The sequence below is a fragment of the Canis lupus genome, chromosome 33 (assembly GCF_048164855.1).
Source record: "Canis lupus baileyi chromosome 33, mCanLup2.hap1, whole genome shotgun sequence".
NCBI lineage: Eukaryota > Metazoa > Chordata > Mammalia > Carnivora > Canidae > Canis > Canis lupus.
Genome location: NC_132870.1, coordinates 28830709 through 28852472, shown reverse-complemented (window position 1 = coordinate 28852472; position 21764 = coordinate 28830709). Strand labels below are relative to the sequence as shown.

At 39.5% G+C, this 21764-nt stretch overlaps 1 protein-coding gene across 16 annotated transcripts in view; it reads right to left on the bottom strand.

Moving 5' to 3' along the window:
• The window catches only part of LOC140623439 (eukaryotic translation initiation factor 1-like), a 141252-nt gene that overhangs the window by 7621 nt on the left and 111867 nt on the right, over positions 1-21764 (bottom strand). For 3 of the 16 annotated variants that reach the window (XR_012023038.1, XR_012023042.1, XR_012023045.1), the window contains 4 exons: positions 13621-13740; positions 5996-6117; positions 1660-3781; positions 782-917 (listed from right to left, as the gene is read on the bottom strand). The exons of 4 other annotated variants lie outside the window; for them this stretch is intronic. The gene's annotated coding sequence lies outside the window, so the exon portion shown is untranslated. Of the gene's footprint in view, positions 1-781; positions 918-1659; positions 3782-5995; positions 6118-13102; positions 13202-13620; positions 13741-21764 lie in introns of those variants that run through there. 9 more of the 16 variants (XR_012023039.1, XR_012023046.1, XR_012023053.1 and 6 more) reach the window with 4 other exon arrangements.

The window sequence follows — 21764 nt, the reverse complement described above, 5'->3', positions numbered from 1 at the left end:
AAATGTGAGCTGCTGGAAAAGGACAATGGTGGAGGAAGGGAGAAGAGCAGTGGTGGATGACACAGGGCCTAGGCTAGCCGTGTGCAGCTTGCTTGTGTTATCCAACCTTACTCATGCTTGATCCTAGATGTGCCCACTTGCATTGCATGATGGTTTGTGCTGGGCCCATGTGACCTTGTCACTTGGTGGTCTAAAAGGACCCAGCTCAAGATGAACTGTTCTAGTGGTCTGATCACTGGGTGTCCTATAGCCAATCACTCCATCTCTACCAGGCACAATACTGACAGCTGTTTTTTTGTTTTGTTTTGTTTTTTCAAAAGATGTATAATTTTTCATTGCAAATGGCATACTCCTGCTCTAGAAATCCTGGAGCTTATGTTGTGATTCTTCCTCTAGGGTCTGTCATAAAACTCCACATGGTGTCCTTTCCCACCATGACATCTCTAAAACCATATGGCCTCCTGGATTGTAAGGCCTAAGTCACAGGGTCGCTTGCACCATAGCCTGGACCTGCTACTGAACTTGTCTTGATTTCTACTCAGAGCCAGAAGCCTTTTGTATCATCTGATATATGCCTCAGAGCTGGGTTTGCAGGTGTGTAAGATGCTACCTTCAGAACCCAAAAAGGCCTATGAAGTGTTATGTGATGGGTGCAAGATGCAGTCATTTGTTCTTTATTTTGGAGAGGGTTAGGGGATTTCCCTCCATGCCCAGACCACTGGATTCTCCAACACTTCACCAATGAAGATACCTCTAAATCTTTGTAAGGTTTATTTCTCACCTTCTGGAGAGCATGTGTCTCACCAAAAGTCCAACAATTTCTTGCTCATTGATCTGATTAGCATGATGTCTTCACTCTAGTGGAACAGTGTGACATTTGGCAGAAAGTCCAGCCATTCAAGACTCCTGAGACTATACTGTGATAGAGCACAGGGGAGTCAATATAGTCTTAGGTTAAGATTGTAAATGTAATCTGTTGTCCATTCCAGATGGATGTGAATGTTTTTAGCCTCTTTCCTTATGGAGATGGAAAAGAACATACATGCCAGATCAATGGTCACACATCATGTACTTGAGGCCATGTTAATCTGCTGCAACAAAGATACCACATCCGGTACACCACCTGTAATTGTGGCTTCTCTACAGTTGAGTTTACAATAGGCCCATGTTATCCTCTAGCCTCCATCTGGTTTTTTCAAGGGTCAGACCAATGAATTAAATAGATATTGTGGGGCTTACCACCTCAGCATCCTTTAGACTATAAAGGTGGCGGGGATGTGATTTTGTTTTCGATTTGTTTTGGTTGGGAGTAGAGAGTGGGTTACAAGGCTCAGAGCTCCCACTTGGCCTTCCCACTATGATTGGTCTTATTCCAAAAGTGAGGGAATCAATATGGGGACTGTGCCAAATGCAAAATATATCTTCTCCCATGGTATGTTTGGGGACAGGGAAATGACCACAGGATGGGTCCATGGACCTAGTGAACCCATGACCAGCCAGAGTTGGGTCAGGATTATATTTATTATTTGGCTTCTGTATGCTTCAGGTCTCTGGGTTAACTTTGACCGCATGATTAGTATGTGGACCCCTTTCCCTAGTATTTGGTCGCCAAAGCAAATGGTCATAGGTCTCTTTGTGGGAGAAGCTGGTAACCATTACCATGTATACTTGTCATAATACTGTGGAATCCTTCGTCCTGGGAATGATACCTCCTTCAGTCAGATTTCTCAGGCTAGAAAAGTAGGCAAGAAATTGTGACTAATTATTAAGGTGACTGCCCTCAGCTGCCTTATCATCTGCCCTTGATTTATTTTGAACAGCTTAGGTAGCACCCCTCTTGGCTGCCCATCTATTTTGTCCCTAGGAATACTATGTTTTATTAGTCAAGTATATCATTTTCGTGGGGCAGACCCCCCCCCCTGAATGCACTCTGACCTTGCTACTCAATACCTGGCCTCTGATGGTTAAGCACTGTCACTTAGCCTCGTCTCAGTTTGGTAAGCACCTTCTACCATGAGCCTCATCTAGATGGAAGAGCCACTATTGAATTTTTTTAGTGTTAATGGTGCCCTCTCACCAACACATTCCTATTGCTTTGGTAAATGGTAAATTCTCTGGACTCTCCCATGGAATATAGTCATCTTATATAGTCGGTATGCTGTAACTTGCCCACTTCTCTGATCCTTTTAATCTCTCCTTCCACTATCTGCCATGGTGGTTGTGCCATTTCTGTCTCACTGTGGACCATTTCTTTTTCTATATTTCTAGGAGCCCACCTCACAGCATGTTTGCAACATCACTCAGTGTGTTCTTACCAGAGTGTTAAATCCTGCACCTGGAGAAAATACTCTCAAATCAGTAAACTTATCCAACTATCCCATCCCCACCCCATCCAGCATGCTCAGAAACTAGTTTCCTGCATACTCTCCCAGTTTCTGATGGTACCTATTAGATAGATTTTACAGTTCCTTGGGGGTACAGTCCCTTTCCTCTTTTATCAGACTCAGAATGTCCCTAGTCAGGTTATGTTGTAACCTAACCCTTATCGTCCTGGGGACCAGGAAGTGGGGACAGATTCTAAGGAAGAAACAGATTTCTTACAAGAGAAATGCCTCATCAGCACCTTTAAATAAGGAGGCAGTGCTCATCTTGAAGAGTGAAGAATAGCCCCCTTCTGCTATTTCAGAGTTCAGAGGAATCTGAGGTCCAAGATATTTGGAGATCATCAACCCAACCATTTTCATTCCATGTGTCAGAGAACCATTCTTCCCTAGATTACTTGCCTCAGTTGAAAATTAAACATTCTTTAGTGCTCTGTGAATTTTACAATTAAGTCCTGGTCTTGGTCTTTAGCCTTCTGCAGCCTCTGGCTATTGAAGACTAGAGTGCTTTATAAGCTACCAAGGAAGCCCTCTGGCTATCACTCATTAATGATAGTCAAATAATCATTCTCAATCTTTTATTATCTTTTCCCAAAGTATCAGTTGAACTTAGTAATAGCCACCCAATTTCACTGGCCTTCTGTTATTTCTCCCATATTTATTAATGCCTGATACATCTCACTAGCTTGCACATTTTCTTTCACCAGTGTTACATAATAGTTCACCATCAGGGAAAGCTTTACGAATGCTGTGCTTCCTTGGGCCATGGGTTATCTATGCTCCACCTACAGCTACTGATCACTGCCAGCAAGGGGAGTAATCCAACTCCAAACTTCTTAGAGTCTGCTCTCTCAGACCACTCCTAATAACAAGTGTTATAGGTTGGGTTCCCTGAAAGAAAAGATTCCCTGAGACAGAGATTAGATGGGGGAGGAGGGTTTTGCTAAGATAGTACTCTTGGGATGATGTTTCTGGAAGAGAAGTAATGTGTTGAGCAGGAATGGAGGGAGAATTGAGGCTTCTGTGTGGTCCCAATTGAAGGCTTCAATCTATCCCCTCAGGAAATCCTGAAGCTGGAATAGCCCTTCAAAATTGTCTACAGTCAAGTACCTTGCTGTATTGTGCAATGGATAGTGTTTGGACTTCTAAACACAATTGTCTACAGTTAAGGTAAGAGAGAGCCTGCCTGGCCTTTATCTCCTTGAATCTTCCAGTAGTTAGAAGCCAGTAGTTTATGCAAAGAGGTGTGCCCTTGGGCAAGGTGAATATCTTCATCCAATAGTTCTAAGTAGAGCTGAGGGCTGAGGGCTGTTTGCCAGTAGCAGACAGCTGGGTAAATACCTCTTCTAGTCCTGAAGGGGAATCTGGGTAGTACGTCACAGCAGCATCTGTTATAGTGTCTTTGGATGAATCAGAAAGACATTTAAAATAGATTAATAAATGAAAAGAAAAATCAGGTCATAAAAAGATATGCCTACAAGATCCCTTCTATAAGGACATACCCAAGGTGTTGACAATGGTCCTGTCTTGATGGAATTCTAATTTATTTTTTCTCTTATTTATTTATTTATTTATTTATTTACATTTTCTAATATTCCTTTAATTGACTACCTATAAAATAAGAGGTTAACTTTAAAATTTTGAGGCTGAAGTTGGATATTATATAAGAAATTAAAAATAAAGTATTTAAATTTTTCCTAATTATTTTAAGCTATTTAATTAAAAAGATTTAAGTTGTGGCTTTTCATTGAGTTGAGTAGGTAAAAATATAAAACTGAGCCAAGGAAAATATAATGGATTTTATAATTAGTAAAAATATTCATACTGCCTAGTTCTCAAATTTAGAGTTATATTGCTACCATATTGTGGCTTTCATCTATGGCCACTTAAAAACTCTTAAGAGAAACTATTATAAGTCCTATTTAGCTGATGGACAAAACAAAGTAATAGAGAGGTAGGCAGATCCAGCTAAAGCTATACAAATTACTGGCAGAAAAGACATCCTCAGCTTCTGATTTGGAATCCCATTTTCTAATTATTCAGAGCTATCCTTTTTCCAAGTAAAGTTTAGGTCAAGGGCATTGAATACCCAACTCACTTGTTCTAAAATGGTCCTCTTAATTACCAGTGCTCATTAACTTTATATGTCATTATTAAAGCAAGGAGGTGGGGAGGGAAGTGGAAGATGTAAAGGAAACAGGAAGTAATAAATTAATTTCTAACCAAGGTCAGCCATTCCCCAGAGCACAGAGCAATGCGTGGTAGATTGCTCCAGGGGCTTATATTGGCAGAAATGTTATTTTGACAAAGTTCTTAGGAAGTGGACAGAAAATTCTGTCAAAGATACAAAATATCCACCAGCTAAAAACTATGGTGAAGAAAGAGATTTGAGTTTAAATATTTCTCTACAAGTCCTTTCTTCTATATGTCTACTTTTTACAGAATAACTTGTAACTGAAGCAACCTATAGGGAAATAGAATGAGGTGGTCTTAGATAAGAGGAATCAGAAAGAGAAACAGAGACAGAGAGAGAGAAATGACCAAGCACCCTCTTAGTTTCCCAGCAGTTCAGACAAGCATTTTGATGTTTGTGGTCTTCTTCAAGCAGCTTTCAACCCTTGGCAGAGTCACATATTACTAAAGTCATTAGTAAATCAGTAATTCATCATTCCTCAGTTGAAAAATAAATAAAACAAACCTGTTTGACACAAGCTAATAACAGTTTGGATTGAGATACTCAAGACATAAGATTTTTCTATGTAGTCAGATCCAAAAACTTTACAGATTTTGTGCACAAGGACAAAAACACTTTCAAAGACTAAATAATCAACCTAAAACACTTTAAACAAGTGATCAAGCTTAACATAAAAGCCTCCTGATGTGATTCAAAGGAAGACACTCTCACCTGAATAATATTCTTACCAAAAGGTTTCACCTGGGTCTAGTAGCAAGCCAAGTCCAAAATGTTGGCGTGGACTCTCATAATGTCTTTGTCATGGAAAAAAAAAATCAAAAGTGGGGTTGTGGGACTATTCTAGATTAAATTTGACTGCAGGGCCTTGACCACCAAATATAATGAATGATATTTGAGAGGATCCTAGATTTGTTTAAAGAGCTATAAAAAATATTTTTAATTGGGAAAACTTGAATAAGGACTACATACTAATGATATTATTTTAACAATATTTTATTACTTGGCTGTGGTAATGGTGTTTTGGTTATCGAGGAGAATGGCTTTGTGCTTAGGGGACATGTGCTGATGTATTTAGGGGGAAATGTCATGATATTCACAACGTTAAATGGTTAAGAAATAAATGTTCATATATAAAAGATAAATGTTTATATACATATGTTTATACATATATATACACATAGAATGTACATATGTAGAAATGTTTACATGTGCATTTGTGTGTGTGTGTGTGTGTGTGTGTGTGTATAGTGGGAGAGAGAAAGAGAAACAATATGACAAATGTGAAAAATTGGCAAATCTAGGTAATGTGCTGTTCTTTCGGATTTTCTATAGGCTTGACTCTTTTTTTCCCCAAAAAATGAAATAAAGAATGAACTCAAAATGGAGGCAATTATTGACCAGTAAAAAGGAATCTATTCACCAAAGGAAGGGCAGGTGGTTTTTACACACTGAGCAGTTCGTATCACGTTCCCTCTGCTTTATGTCCTTGAGTCCCAGGCAGAGGGCAACGGTGCAGTTCTCAACCCTCAGACTGGAGCCCTTCTGAAAGAAATAATGTTCAAAGTGAAAAGTCTAATCTTTTTGTTTTCACTCTTTGGTCAAGGAGATTTATTTTATTTTAAAGATTTTTATTTATTTATTTATTTGAGAGAGCACGCACACACAAGTGTAAGGAGATGGGCAGAGGGAGAGAGAGAAGCAGACTTCCCATTGTGCAGGGAGCTCTATGCTAGGCTCCAATCCTGGGACCCCGGGATCATGACCTGACCGGAATGCAGACACTTAACCGACTGAGCCACCCACGGGCCCCAGGGAGATATATTTTAAAATAGCTTTTTAATCTATATGAAATGCTGTCAGATACACTCATAATTTCTTTTTATTTTAAAGAAATTAACCAAGTTTGAGCTTCAGTTGCTTCCTCCAGGGACTAAGCAAGGAGGTTTATCATCAAAAGCAACTTAGAATCTGGCTATAGAAATTTAAATTTTCAACCTTGGAATAAATATCCAAGAGCAGTATTGTATTTGAATACATTTTTCTAATTCAAAATGTTACCCAAAAAATTAAATTAGTTTGAACATATGAACTTGACATTGTTATAAGTCAAAACCAGTTGAGTATAGGAAATTTTGTATAGCTCAATGATCCATTTTCTATTTTCTGTACAGGTCCAATTATAATAGGTGCTTTTATTTGTTCAAAAAATTATTCTATTTAAAAATAGCTTATTCAAGTTATTGAAAATCCTCTCAATCTATAGGGAGCTCTTTAATTACCTTATTTTGAACAATAAAATATTTTGAGGGAAAGACACATTCACCTGACTTGACCTCGACCAGTGCCTACTTTGGATGTTGTTAGTGGTTACCTGAATCAAATTTTTTTTGTAATCAAAAAAATGTTAACACAGATTTAGTAATTACTCCAAAGGAGTTGATTCTACTGTTGTAAATGTCTGATTTTATTTTCATTCCACTTTATTTTTATTTATTTAATGATGGTGAAATATACATAAGCATTCACATTCACTTTGTTGTGCAACCAACATCACATCCATCTCCAAAACAATTCTCATCTTGCAAAACTGAAATTCTATAACCATTTAAATCATAACTCCTCACTCCTCCCTTCCTGGATCCCTGACAACCAACATTTTTTATGTCTCTGTGAATATGACTATCCTAAATACCTCATATAAGTGGAATCATATGATATTTGTCCTTTATGATAAATCCTTGCTTATTTCCCTTAGTGTGTAATGCCCTCAAGTTTTATCTATTATAGCACATATCAAAACTTCCTGTCTTTTTAGGGCATAATAATATTCCTTGTATGTATATACCACAGTTTGTTTATCCATTCGTCCATCAATGGACATTTGGGATGCTTCCACCTTTTGGCTATTGTGAATAATGCTGCTATGAAAATGAGTGTACTAATATCTCTTTGCGACGTTTTCAATTCTTTTGTTTATATACCCAGAAGTGGGATTGCTGGATCATATGGTAATCTTATTTTTAACTTTTTTTAAAGATTTTATTTATTTATTCATGAGATACACAGAGAGAGGGAGAGAGAGGCAGAGACACAGGCAGAGGGAGAAGCAGGCTCCATGCAGGGAGCCCAACATGGGACTCGATCCCGGGTCTCCAGGATCTGGCCCTGGGCCAAAGGCAGGCACTAAACCGCTGAGTCACCCAGGGATCCCTTTATTTTTAATTTTTTGAGGAACTACTGTGTTTTTCACATTGAACCATTTATATTTCTACCAACAGTACACAATGGTTACAATTTCTTCACATCTTCACCAACATTATTTTATGCATTCATTTTTTTTTTTTTTAGAATAACCATCCTAATGGGTGTGAGGTGGTCGATTTTATTTTGAACAAAAATTTTAAAGCACTTTCGAAATGATTATGAGATCACAAATATATATCTTTGAAAAGATTTGAGGGAAAAATTATTATTAAATAATCAGGTACTCATGGCTTATAATAAAATTTACAATGACAGCACCAATCCTGAATTTTAAAATTGACAGAAGATGATGAAGCGCTATGAAAACTGTATTTGAGGAACTAAAAGGTATCTCTGAAGAAAACACCACCAATGTCAAAGTTGTGCATAAAGAATCTGAATCAAATTGTTTCATGAAATGTGTAGGTGGAAAAAAGCAGTATTTCTAAATTAATATTTTATGCATATAATTTTAAATATGTACGTGTATCTAAATAAATTATAAGTATACAATTGCCTGTTTTAATTATATCCCCAAAGTTTATATATTTAAATAGGCAAAAAAAATTGACATAAAAGTTAATGTATCCCAAACAGCCAAAAATATGAGATCAACTTATATTGGGGGCCACCTTCTATCCATGTGTACATATTTGATGTTTAATGGTGCTCAACACACTTATGACTTTCTCTCTTTGCAGAAAGAAATGGGAAGCCTGGCACATCCTCTGAGCAGAGATTACAGGTGAATTTGAAAATGACTAGCTAAATTTTTAATGGAAAATAACAGGAAGAAGTCCTACATTAGGCCCTAGGAGTCAGACTGCAAGAATATCACAAACTAATTCCTTTGAGGGGCACAGGATGTCATTATACAATATGTAGAGTAGTGGTGGCCCTGTATAGAAATAGTGGCAGGTTCATGAGAGACCACATCACAAGCCTCTGGGCACAACCAGGCTGGACTGGGCACAAGAAAGAATCAGTTAACCAGACATGGTTCTTTATTCTCCAAGAGCCTATTTTTTGAAATAGGTAAAGAAAGAGGTTCCAGAGCTTGCTGGAACCACAGCAAGCTCTGGAAGCAGAGCTTGCAAGAGCATGCTTTAGCAAGCAGAGCATGCTAAAACAAAAACCACACACACAACAGTGAAATAACAAAGAATGTATATGTTTATTCAACGAGCAAGCACTGAGTGCCTACTATATACAAGAGCTTGTGTCAGATGCAAAGAATATGAAGCTACACAGAGCAATGGTGCTGATGTCAGCAATTTCTCTGAGCACTGACTATGTGCTGGGCTTGCTCCTTTATGGTCTGTGAAGCCCTGCATGATCTGGCCCAAGGCTCCATCCTGACTTCATCTGGTATTCTCCACTGGCCTTTCCTCTTCAGCCACACAGCTCTTGGATTCTCTGACCACATCAAGGACATTCCATCCTCAGGGCCTTAGCACCTCCTGGTCCTTCTGCCTGGTGTGCCCTTTCCCAAGACATCTCCAAGACTCAATTCTTACTTCCTTCAGGCCTCTCCTCAAGTGTTACCATGTCAGAGAAAGCTTCCCTCACCACTGTATGTAAAGTAGTACATCCCTTCCCACCTACAGTAGACATGGCGAAGTACCACCTACACCCCCCCTTCAAGGCTGAAGCACTCATTCCCCCAGATGCTGAAGGTGGTGGCAGTTGATAACTCTAAGCTCTCAGCAATCCCTGGTAATTGCCCCTAGCTGAGCAGAACCACTTTCCTAGAGACAGCACATGTGGCTGATCAAAGCAGGGGTATATATGCCCAAATTCCTTGCCCCAGCTGGGGTCAATTCTGAAAGGCTATCTCAGCTTCAGCCCTCCCAGTAGGGTCAGCTGAGGTCCTTTACCTTCCCGTGCCTTTGTGCTCCCACAGCTGTTGATCCTGAGAACACTCACTGATGAGCTCCTGTCATTCTAGTCTCTGTCCCAGAATCTGCTTCCTGGGGAACCAACCTGCCACACTCCCCTCCATCATTCTTTTTCTCTCCACTCTGCTTTATTCTTCAAATAACTTAGCATGCCTGAACTTATTGCATATTTATTTGCTTATGTTTCTCTAGCTTTCTATATGTTAACTACATGAAGGCAAGGACTTTGTGTTGTTCATTGCTGTATCCCTAGAGTAACTAGAATAGCACTTGGCACATAGTAGGTGATCAAGAAATATTTGTTGAATAAGTGGATGGGCAGATGAATTAATATACACTACTAGGAGATACATATTATGGTTGTTGGCATTTTACAGTTTAGGAAATGAAAACTCAGAAAGGTTAAGTATCTTGTCCAAGGTCGCAGTGCTTGATGATTGGCGAAGTCAGTAGAAAGACTTATAAATGGGAGATTTCAATAGAATGTAGACAGTAAGATATGTGCATTATGTGCTAAGGAAACTAGAAATAAGCCAAATAAAAAGATACATTGGTGAGGCAAAGTAATTTTTTCTGCATCAAAACTTGGAAAGAATCACAGTGTGAAACTTATTTTTTAAAAAATCAAGCATAAAGAAGCATTTCATCTCTCTCGTGAAGTGGCTAAATATTCTTGATTCCAAGTAAGACCAATCAATGTCCAACCCAGCCCTTAATTCAGACCCGAAGCCATCTGAAAATTGGTATTTCTACTAAATTTTCATTTTTAACTCAAGCATCAGTTACTTGTCATTTAGCTATGATTTGGATCAAAATGGATTAATGGTAAAATTTATGTCGTTTCCTATATTCCTGGCTTCCAACGAGGCAGGAGCTCAGTGAGGATAAGAAAGGAGAATAGTCCCTTGTCATACTGAGGATTTCAGTGATACCAACAGCTGATGGATGACAAGTCTATGAAAAATGGATCCTTAAAGAAACCTCTACATTTTGAATATAAAACTCTATCTTTAGCCCGGGTGGCTCAGCGGTTTAGCACCACCTTCAGCCCAGGACCTGATCCTGGAGTCCTGGGATCGAGCCTGCTTCTCCCTCTGCCTGTGTCTTTGCCTCTCTTTCTCTCTGTCTCTCTGTCTCTCATGAATAAATAAATAAAATCTTAAAAAAAAAAAAAGCCCTCTATCTTTAAATAACTGAAGAGTTGCTTAGAAAAGTTACCAATTATTTGTCTTTTTTTCCATTTCTTAAGAAGATTTTTTTTTAATGCCCTGAGTTCCCGTGACAGAGAGAAGTGATGAAAGCCATACTATTTTTTGGAAGCAAAACAAGGAGCCTTGAGGACCTGAGTGAATAAGATGTTGCAGTGGGGATGGAAATGGGGGTTTGAAAGAAGATTTGGTGTCCTACAGCCAAGAGGCAGTCCTTACTTTCTTTTTCCCAATGAAGAAACAAGTAGCAGTCATTTTGACCCTGTGGGGGATATTTCAAAGATTACAAGTAAAAAAAAATTACAATACGGGAATGTGGAACCATAGAAGAAAATCAAAGAAGAGCACGTGAATTTCGGTGGTTTGCAAAAGGAAAGATAAAGGAAGCAAGGAGATGGAGTGAGCTACACCATAGAGAGAAAAAAAAAATAATAATGCTTTTACAAGCCTATCAAAGGGAATAGAACCACCAGAGGGAAATGTACTACTAAATAAAGGAGGAAGAGATGAGATGAAGAACCAAACTATTACAATACTTAACAGGCCACACTGCAAACTGAAGGCTCCTATGCTCACTAGAAGTGTCTGACATGATATATTTTTCTCTAATTATTGAGATCTCAAGGTTGACCATCAGGGAATTGAATTCAACATGATTAAACTTCGCTTGTTCACCATCTCCTTTCACCACAGGCTGGTTTGGAGCTGAGTTAACTTCAGATTGGGGGCAATGGGTGTGACAGTCTAGAAGTTTCAATACAAAGGTACCACTCCAGCTCTGCTCTGGTTCCTTCCAGAAGCTACTCCCTTTAGCCCACCTCTCATGTCCACCTTTCCCCATCTACAACCCAGACGGGATTACTCTGGGCCTCCTCCTTATCCTTCCATTTCACAGCTATTTACAGAGTGCCTGGTAAGTGCCATCACTGTGCTGGACCTTGACCCTGCAAAAGTGAACAGAGCAAAGGTACTACCAAACGTGGAATCACATGGAAATAGAGACATTAATCATATGATCTTATCAAGATTACATTGCAAATCATGGTGGATGCCAACAGAGTACTGTGAGTAGGTACCATGAGGGGCTCAATCCAGCCTAGTGGGTCAAGGAAACTTCCCTGAGGAGTTAAAATCCGTGCTTAGAACTGAAGGACAAGTAGTAGGAGTGAATTTGGGAGCCAGGGTGGGGCTTGAAAAGAGATGCCTGGCAGAGGAGGAAACATCCTTTGGAAAGGCCCTGAGGCCAGATGGAATGTGGTACAGGTGAGGGCCACAAGGCTGTGTGAGAAGCAAGGAAGAAATTGACACAATACAGGGCCAGAGAGGTGAATTGAGGGCCACCAAGTTGGGTTTTGTAGGTCATTTGAAAGAATTGTGTCTACTCCAAGAGTGGTCAGCAAGACTTTTAAAGGGGTGGAAAGGGGCTTGACATACCAGATATTTTTATTTATTCCAGTAAGTGGAGCCAGGATCAGATGAGACTCAGTGCAGAATTAAAATGTGGGACTCCCTGTTAAGAACTTCAAGGCTGGGGAGGTGTGGGGAGGATGGGGTAACTGGGTGACAGGCACTGAGGAGGGCACTTAATGGGATGAGCACTGGGTGTTATACTATATGTTGGCAAATTGAATTTAAATTTTAAAAAATGTAAAAAAAAAAAAAAAAAAAAAGAACTTCAAGGCTATGACAGCAGAGCATTAAGCCAAGCACGGGGACCTGTTAAGGTCACCCAGGGTGGAGCAGCCCGTGTCCCTGGGTCATTTTGGTCACAGGTAAGTCAGGACAGCTCCGTGACGGGGCTAAGACTCTATGTTAGTCAAGCCTTCTCTCAGCTCCATGAGAAAGCAATGTGGTCCCCTCACTGCATAGTCCAAAATACTATATATAGTTTCATTTCTGGTTTCCAGAGTCTTTTGTTTTGTTTTAAGATTTATTTATTCATGAAAGACACAGAGAGGGAGGCAGAGATATAGGCAAAGAGAGAAGCAGAATCCCTGCAGGGAGCTTGATGTGGGACTTGATCCCAGGACCTCGGGATCACCACCTGAGTAGACGCTCAACCACTGAGCCACCCAGTTGTCCTCTGGTCTTCAGAGCCTTTAACCAGTAAAAAAAAAGAAGTTTTGCTGAGGTAAACCTGTGAGAAGAGCAATCAAGCTGAATGGGAGACCTGTCTTGAAGTTTTTACAACTCACAGGATGCATCCATCTCTCTCCAGAGCACTGAGCCTCTCTCTCCAGGTCAGAGTCCAGGCTAGGGGGAGGCAAGCGAGGCTCCCTGGAGCAAAATTTAAAGAGGCAATTATTCATAATGTCATGCATATGCAGGATCCATACCTGAGCCTGAAGGCCTCCTACATGCTTTCTGCCCTCAGCCTGGTTGCCTCACACGCCCCCCAGGCAGGGGTCATGACCTTCCACCAGAACCTGTGAGTCTGAAGAGTCTTTGTGAACCAGGAGACACCAAGTCACCCCTTGCTGGGGCTAGACAAAGGCCTGGGGAGTAGAAGTGGCCGTCTTTGGGTTGGGAACACTTTCTGGAATTCAGTGATGTGGAGCAGGCCCCTTGGACAAGTGAGTTTGAGCTAGGTGAAGGCCTGGGGATCCCTTCCTCCCCAGAAGGCCTGTTGGTACATTCTGCACATCGGGGTGACCTGTGTAGGCTCGGCTCAGTTAGAAACAGTTGAGCTGACTTACTTGTCTGGGAATTCAGTCAACTGCTGATATGAAAACAGCTCCACCTGTGTTAGCTCAGCCTCGTTTCGTCAATGCTGTGTTCATTTCCGTCAAATCTCAACACCACACAGCCTCCCACTCCTTTAAGTGAAGAGAAATGAAAGTGATTCTGTTGATCTTGTCTTTCTTTTTTCATTCCCCTGGCATCTCACCATTCATATCCTCCTACCTTCCTCTGACTTCCACTCACTGTCCCCTCATGTAGGTTCTGCATGCCCCAGCGACCAGTACAAAGCATCGCAGGTGGTCTCAGTGGTCTCATTTGTGCCAAGGGAAGCCCTCTGCTGGTCCCCAAGGGCTGGCTGGGCACACAGAGGACAGCTTCCTAAAGTGCAGACTATCTTCATGAAGTAGTTTGACCCTGAGCCCTGATTTTGTCTTTCTTCTATTTCTTTATCTAGGTTTTTGCTTCCCTTTTGCCTTGAAAAGTACAATTACTCCACAGCGACTGATTTTACTGATAGAAGATGGAAAGGCCGTTATTAATTTGTCCTCGCGTTAATATACTTCAGTTCTTTTCATCTTTATTACGCATCTATATCTTCCTCAGAGGTCTTGTTTACATAAAACAAGACTCTTGGATGCACAAAGTGCTTAACGAGTCTCAGCACCACCACTACAGAGCAAACGCGGTACACTCACCCTGTATAATTACGAATCATTTGACAGCATTAAAAAATGTCTTCAGCAAATGGTGCCAGGCAGCTTCTTTCTAGATTTTTTTTTATTACTATAAAGATCAGCCATAAACTAAATTATGAGCTTGGTCTATGACATTCTGGCATTAAATTCCAACAGTAAGGGCATATATCTTGAACTGGTACTCAATTACAGGCTCAGATTAACTTGACTCTTCTTCCTCTCACAAGTCCCTCCTTTCCCTCCTCCCTCCTTTCTTGTTTTAACCATTAGTAGATAAATAAGACTTCAGGTTCCTAGGCCCCTCAATTCTACTCACATCCTACTTTCTCACCAAAGATTTCCACTTCAGCAAGACTGCTAGGAGAGCCTGAGCTGCTCATCAGTGGATCTGCCTCTGAGACAGTATCATGAAAAAAGAGCTGGGAGCAAGTAGTTTCAACAATTAGTTACTGAGTACCTACTATGAACTTGTCATGGATTTAAGTGTTGATGAAAACTAAACGTGAGAGCAATTAGTTTTATCTTGGTCAGATGAGAAAGCCTATAGAGTTCAGAAGATATTTGATCTGGGATCTGAAGGATGAATAGGAGTTTGCTAGATAGATAAGGAGGAAGGAGGTGTCAGACATGTCCTTCATGTTAGACAATAAAGACATGGAACTGTGAAAGTACCCCAGGGTTTGGGAGAGGCTTCTGTAGCCTGGTATGATTGATTTATAGGATTTCTAGGGAGGCATGGCTGTATTGAAAGATGAAACTTGGAGTAAGGATGGATGGCTTGTGAAGGGACTTAGGTATATCCAGTAACAAGCTGCTTAGTTACACAGAGGTGACATGACCTCCCTTAGTCTTTGTGAATATAAGCACAGTTTCATGGGAAAATTCAAAGGTGAATAATGCAGGACAATTAATTCTTTCACACAGACATTTTATGAATATCTTCTAGATGCATGGCACTGAACTAGGCACTAAAATGGAACAGAAAAAAATGTGATTCTTGTTCTTCAGGGCTCACAATCTACCTAGGAATACACAGGTACATAAATAACTATAGCCCAAGGCAAAATGAAACAAGGGAGTGATAGAAAATGTATAAAGAAAGCAGGTGGATGGGAGTAGTGAATGCCATCTGGAAAGACTTCAAGAAGGTTGACTTGTGAGAAATGTATGTCTGAGAGGTACAAGGAATCACATAAACCTAGGCCAAGAGCATTCCAGGCAGAAGGAATGACCTAAGCAAAGTGAATTGTGTATGAGAGATCATTTTATGTTCAGGAAAAGTTAGAGTATGGAGGCTGGTTTTGAGAAGAAACATGATGGTAGAAAGATAAGCTGGGCTGAGTTTAGGGAAAGCCTTGAATGCCCTAAAATTCTAGGCTTTATCCATTAGAAAATGGATCTCAATAAAAGGTTACTTAGCAGTGATATTATATCAAAGGCATAGTGTAGGCATATATATTCCATCTTGAGAAACTACTCCTTTTGACTTAGTAATGGCTTCCAGGAATATTGTCTTGAGAAGGATTCTGGGTTCAATGAGGAAGAAATAGATTCATTTATCCATGCAGTTATATAACTAGACTAAAGAGTACTCCTTCTATTTGAATAGTAGAAAAACTCTGGGAAAACAATAGTTTAATTGTCCGTGGGCATATCTCCTTTTTATTCACCTCAATAAGATCTCAGGAATAGTGGAGCAACATTCATCAGACACTTTTATAAGAAAGCAATCCTACCTTAATCAGCTCAACAGAACTGAGACATCATTAGTTAATAATCCTGGCCAAGTCTTTTGAAGTTCAAAAGTACCATAAACACACTACAAATTGTTATTAGTAACAAATGGAGGAGAGACATCTTTCCAGCACCCAACATAAAAGACCAACTAGCAAGTTTGAAGATTCTATTTCTCATTCACTCCAGCTTCTCACGGCATTGTGTCAGCTGATGTTAAGAGCAGCTCTGCCTTTCCTGAATATCTGAGGACATGGAATAAGCAGGGTCGGGTGGCTCTAGAAAACACTGGCATCATTTGCCAAAAACAAAAAGAAAATAACCCAGACCAGCTGGGAAACCTTAGGAGAAGATAATAATGGGACAGAGTCCCAGAATCTTTGAGATGGGAAATTGAGCTGATTGTATTCTAAGGTCTAGATAAGGAGTCCTTAATCAGAGACCAGAGGATCTCCTCTCCTGAAAGGATTTCATGGATGAAATTTGAGGGGAGGAATCTTTGTGCTTGGATGAGAAGTAATTTATATCTTTATTTTCAGTGACCTGTAATTGAATATGGCATTCCCTTTCTTTATGAAGGTAATCAATAAACTATAGTGGCATTAGCGGTACCTGTGATTTTTTTCACTAATAGAAATCAGAGTTATTTTCATGTCATATTTACAGTAGCTGCAGATATCCTAAAATATTGTTTATGGCAATGAATATTTTGAGTTATGGTAGTTAGACTCAGTAATGGATCATGTTAAGTGTTAATAAAGAAGTGCATATATCACTATATCAGAAATGTAATTATATCTATATCTATATGGTCTATTTTTTAGAGCAGTTTTAGGTTCACAGCAAAATTGAACAGAAATTACAGAGTTCCTATATACCGCTGTCTCCTGCCCAACACATACATAGTCTCCCCTACTATCAACATTCCCCACTAGAATAGTACATTTGTTGATACATCATTGAAACTACAGCAACATATCATTGTTATCCAAAGTCTATAGTTTACAGTAGAATTCACTCTTGGTGCTATACACGCTATAAGTTTTGACAAACGTATAATGGCATGTAGCCATCACTACAGTATTATACAAGGTAGTTTTACTTCCCTAAAAATCCCCTGTAATCCTACTATTCATCCCTTCCCACTCCCAAACATATCTGTGGTTTTAATAAATATTTTGATAACTATTTTACTACAATTGTCTTCTTTTTAAAATTCTATGTATTTTATGTCTTTAAAATTTCTGAGAAGGAGTCATTGGCTTCACTAGACTCCCAGAGAAGGTAAGGAGGAAATCAGTTGAAGAGCCCTGTGGTCTTTCTCTCTGTTCCCACGATCTCAGGGGTGGGGTTTCCTCTCTCTTACTCCTCTAGCAAGCAGGCTTTCTTCTATCTCACCCTTGGTAGACCTCCCAAACCTCCTTTTTTTTTTTTTTTAATTCTTATTTATTTATTCACGAAAGACACAGAGGAAGGCAGAGACATAGAGGGAGAAGCAGGCTCCATGCAGGAAGCTTGATGTGGGACTCGATCCTGGGACTCCAGGATCACGCCCTGAGCCAAAGGCAGATGCTCAACTGCTGAGCCACCCAGGTGTCCCCCATACCTCCTTTTTAATGTAAAGCAGTTTAACTTTGTCCCAGTCATTTTATCTAAACTCGCATACTTTATACTGAGACTGAGGAACTTGTTAGTGATTAGCAAACAACAAATTCTCTGGTTACCAATATCCACTCTCCTTAAAAGCAGTGGGAAGTTAGTTTTTTTCTTTTGTCATATGTTCAAGTTACAAACTAGAGGCTTATTAGATGTCCAGCACTGGAGCAGACCATTGTACACTTTACCAACTCCATGAAGAGTACTGTGAAGAACTCGCAGTTCAAGGGCACCATCTTTCTAATTTCTTCCAAGGATATCTTTGTATCCTTTGTAGAAAGGCACCTGGAAAGTGGTAGCTTGCTCATCCCTTAATTCAGTTCTTCCTCCATCTGGAGCACCCCTTTCCCATCCTACTGGCCTTGTCCTTCTGTCTCATAAGTAACATCCTTTTCTTTTCTTTTCTTTTCTTTTCTTTTCTTTTCTTTTCTTTTCTTTTTTCTTTTCTTTTCTTTTCTTTTCTTTTCAAGATTTTATTTATTCATTCATGAGAGACACAGAGAGAGGGAGAGAGAGGCAGAGACATAGGCAGAGGGAGATGCAGGCTCCATGCAGGGGGCCCATTGTGGGACTCAATCCCAGGACTCCAGGAGCATGCCCTGAGCTAAAGGCAGACGCTTAACTGCTGAGCCACCCAGGTGTCCCCGTAACATCTTTTCAAGAAGATATTTGTTGGCTAACCCTCCAGGCACCATCTCCTTTCTACTGACCTAACATTTACTATATTGTATTACAATTGTTTAATAATAATGGCTGAGACTTATTAAATATCTATCTACCATATGGCAGGCATTTTTTCTTCATCATCTCAATGGTGTTGTTTTTTTAAAGATTTTATTTATTTATTTGAGAGAGAGAGAGAGTACATATATGTGTGTGGGGTGGAGGTGGGGGTGGGGATGGGGGTGGGAAGCAGAGGGAGAAGCAAAGCAGACTCCATGCTGAGGGAGGCGCCTTACTCAGGGCTCAGTCCAGAACCCTGAGATAATGACATGAGCTGAAGGTAGATGCTTAACCAACTGAGCCACCCAGGCGCTCCTCAACAGGGTTTTTCTTAAATGTTTAACATGTGCTGCATTGTAGTAGCATGTGCTACATGTTATAGTAGTACAAAATCATTATAAATCTGATATTTACAACAGCCTTAATAATTTTATAATCATCCCTAGTTCACAGATGAGGAACATATGACCCAGAAAGATTCCATAATATTTCAAGGATATACAAACTTGATCAGCTTGATTTTAAACTCTATATCAAAATCTGAAATTTGAATATTGAGTATTTTATGACATTAAGGAATTATTGTTAACTGTTCTTTTAGGTATGATGATAGTATGATTTTTTAAGTCCTTAAAAAAGTCCTTTTAGAGATATATTCAAAATATTTATTGATTTAAAAAATCAAATAATACTAAAGTCAGTATACCATATCAGCCTAGGTATTCCATCAGTGCACATCCTCAGGATCACTGTAGTTTAGAAAGAACCTAATCCAATGGCCAGAGCAAGGTCTTTCCCTAATAAGCTTTGTGATCTTGGATGAGTCACATTATTTCTTCCTTTTATAAATGAAGAGGCTTGGCATGATGCTTTCTAGTGCCCCATTCAGACAAGGTAATAGTTATTTGCTTCTGTCCGTAGGATAGTTCATAGTTGGTTCTTTAATGGAGTGTAGACTGTAACCAGAAATGATCCAATCTGCCTAGGTTTAGACATAATCAAGACATCTTATTCTACACCAAAGGCCTTGATAGTCAAATGTCTTATGGCATTTGTATTTATTTTATAAGCAGTAGAATGCTTTCTTCAAATGAGATATTATATAGATACCTAATTCATAAAACCTCTAAAGAGAGTTGCTCTGACTTAAATGACAGCTGAGAATCCCCTAAAATAGCATCTTCTAAAAACTCACTCATCTATGCCACTCAGAAACTGCTTTAATGGTTTATATTTATTTATTAACTTGTCTAACTCTCCTATCATCCAAATAATATGGATACCATTTGAAGATGAGATGAGGAAACGAAGCACAGGGAGATTAAGAAACAAGTCCAGTTTAGGGGTACCTAGGTGGCACAGTTGGTTAAGCATCCAACTCTTGGTTTTGGCTCAGGTTGTGATCATAGGGTCATGAGATTGAGCCCCGAGATGCGCTCTTCATTCAGCAGAGTCTGCTTGAGACTCTCTACTCTTCTCCCTCTGCCCTACCTCTGCTCTCTCTCTCTCTCTAAAATAAGGAAAGGAAGAAGGAAAGAAAGAAGAAAGAAAAGAAAGAAAGAAAGAAAGAAAGAAAGAAAGAAAGAAAGAAAGAAAGAAAGAAAGAAAAGAAAGAAGAAAAAAGAAAAGAAAAGAAAAGAGAAAAGAAAAGAAAAAAGAAAAGAAAAAGAAAAAGAAAAGAAAAGGAAACTTGTCTAGTGTCACGAATATAGAAAGTATATGAGCTGGGATTCAAACCTGGGCAGCTGATTCTAGAACCTATACTATTGCTGCTATACTACATCCCTCTCTAAGTAGTTACATTTATCTTCCATTATAAGTTCTTTGGAAAGGGTAGGGGTATGTAACTTTGTATTCCCAGTGCCCCATCTGGTATCAGTCAAGAATAGGTGTTCAGTAAGCATTTGTAGAATGAATGAAATTTATTGGACACTTTTCAGAGGATAAATCAAAGCTCATTAAACTTTATAGATATGGATGGATAGTAGAGATCAAACTAAATTCTTTATTTTAAAAATTAAAAAACTGAAAATTTAAGTGACTTGCCCAAGACCAGCTAATTAGTAACAGAACCAGAACTAGGTCTCTTGACTTGTAAATCACTACAAGAATCAAAATGATAAAGGGATTGGATTAACCAATGCCTACATCTCTTTCCGTCTTGACGAGATGGAAAAAATCCATACTTTTTCTAATCATGAGGTATTGATCACTAGGAAAGTGGGAAACATTGTCCCAGTCATACTGTAAAGCTGGAAGGAACCCTAAAGGTGGGCTTTGAGGGAGGTTCTTTTGCATTCAAATTACCCTTAAGCTGTACCAGTTGGCAAACCACAAAGTGTCTACTAGCCAATATTATCACTAAAAATATTGCCTATTTCTCTCAGGTTGTCTCTTTCATTTATAGAACTAGGAAACAAGTTATCTCTTTTCCTTAGAGAACTACCTCCTTTGAGGTAGGAGACAACAAACTACAACCTCAGCCCCATTCCAGGCCCAAGAACAATCAAGATATAATTAAAGGGTCTCAATTCAGCATTCAGATGGCTTAGGTCACTATTTATGTCTAGTCCTTTTCTAAGCTGGTTTCAGAAACTGGGCTTCTTGATTTTTGAGACCAAACCCTCACATGTAACCCAATTCTGATTAGACCCATTTTTCCTTTATTGGGCCTAAAATACATTTTTGATAATTGGCTTACTGCAAAATGCAGGAATAGAAAAGACCTGGCTGCATGCTGCCACTCTACTCCCCTCTCCACTTCCGCAGACATCATTAATTGAGTACAGCATTCCTTCCTGTAGATCCTAGAAACAGCCTCAGGATCTTTCTCTGGGAAGCCACCACATTGAAGAGGAAATCTATTTGCCACAGCTTTATTCCTTTAAGGATCTGTCGTTTGCTTCATTCTGGTTCTTCTTCCTGAAGGAACTAGAGTTCTATCAGTTCACAGGTCTCACTGCCTGTCAAATGGCCCTTCTGCTGCTGAGCACTGCCTCCATGCCAAGATCAACCTTACAGAAGACACACAGGTTGTCCTCCTTTCCTGGAAGGATTTTGTAGAGGTCATTTTGGATCAAAGCCAGAGGAGAATATATATCTCATTCAGAACTCAAGGAAAGTTAGAGGTGTGTATGGAGTATAAGAATAAGAAGAACAAGTATTAACTTATTAAAGCCAGAAAAGGAATTTGAAGAAAACCTTAACCAGAAATTTGGGCCCAGCATATAGAAAAAGGGAATTAGAAAGCAGAGGAAAAAAAGACTATGATATAATAGATCAAGTAAATGGATGGGTAGTGAGAATGAGAGAATTATATAATCCATCATACTCTTCTTATTATTGCCAGG